Here is a 1,044-nt window from a genome sequence, read left to right on the forward strand (position 1 = left end):
TAGTCAGTGACCCTGGTGCTCACGGGTCCTGCGCTGTGTCTGAGCCCCTTGCCGCCGCCTCGCTGCCCTCCTCCAGGGCTGGTTCTCCCTGACAATGCATGCTTTCGGGTTCACGGTCTTTGCATGCTTTCCGTAGCGTGTCATGACCACACAGGCGAGAGTATTGATCATTATTATTAAGTTCTTCATCAGAAACCAAAGCCAAACCCCACTGCAACCTGGTTGGTTTTCATGTGACCTGGGGGAGAGCCCGTGGCTGCTCACTGAGAGGTCCAAGGTTCAAAGCCAGCGGTTGCTTCCCAGGAGACGGGCATAGCCCTCTGCTTCCTGAGGTTGACAGCCGGGAAAACTGAGGGCCGGTGGACTCTGGCCCCCGGGTCACCCTGAGGCGGAGCGCCTCTCTAGTCAGAGAGAAAGCGGGGAGCTTGTCTTGTCACATTACAACGGCTCAGGTGAGCTGGTAACCACTTAGACCCTCACTCGAATGCCAGACTGCTGCCCCACCTGGGCAGATGACACCTCTCTCAGCCTAGTGCCCTCACCTGGGAAGAGGGGTCAGTTCTGAGTGCGTCCCTGGGGTGCGGTGCGTCCTGGGCACAACAGCAGCCTGCCCACTGCAGGGGAGAGGGTCCTCACACACACAGGAAACATACATGCCCCCCCCCAATAGTGAGGGTCTTGCTCAAAGCTGTGTCCCAGAGGCCTGGCATGGGGGGGTTAGGGGGGGTGAAGGTCGATGATGGGGGGCTGGGGGGCGCCTACCTGGAAGACCTGCCGCACAGCAGGCCATGTGCTGAGGAACACCAGTCAGTCCCCGAGGGTACAGGAACCTGAGCCCCAGCCACACAGACTCCTCCAGCCCGGGGACATTTGTCCATGGGTGACACGCAGCTGGACACCTGGGAGAAGGGGGGGCATAGAGTGAACACTGTCTAGGCCAGGCGGAAGACAGAGCTGTCCCTGCATGTGTGTGTGTGTGTGTGTGTGTGTGTGTGTGTGTGTGTGTAGAGCTGCAGGAGCAGTAGCCCTTATCTGCCTTCCCCT

The sequence above is a fragment of the Echinops telfairi genome, unplaced genomic scaffold, assembly GCF_000313985.2.
Source record: "Echinops telfairi isolate 266 unplaced genomic scaffold, ASM31398v2 ScPeMD7_7400;HRSCAF=8409, whole genome shotgun sequence".
NCBI classification, from domain to species: domain Eukaryota; kingdom Metazoa; phylum Chordata; class Mammalia; order Afrosoricida; family Tenrecidae; genus Echinops; species Echinops telfairi.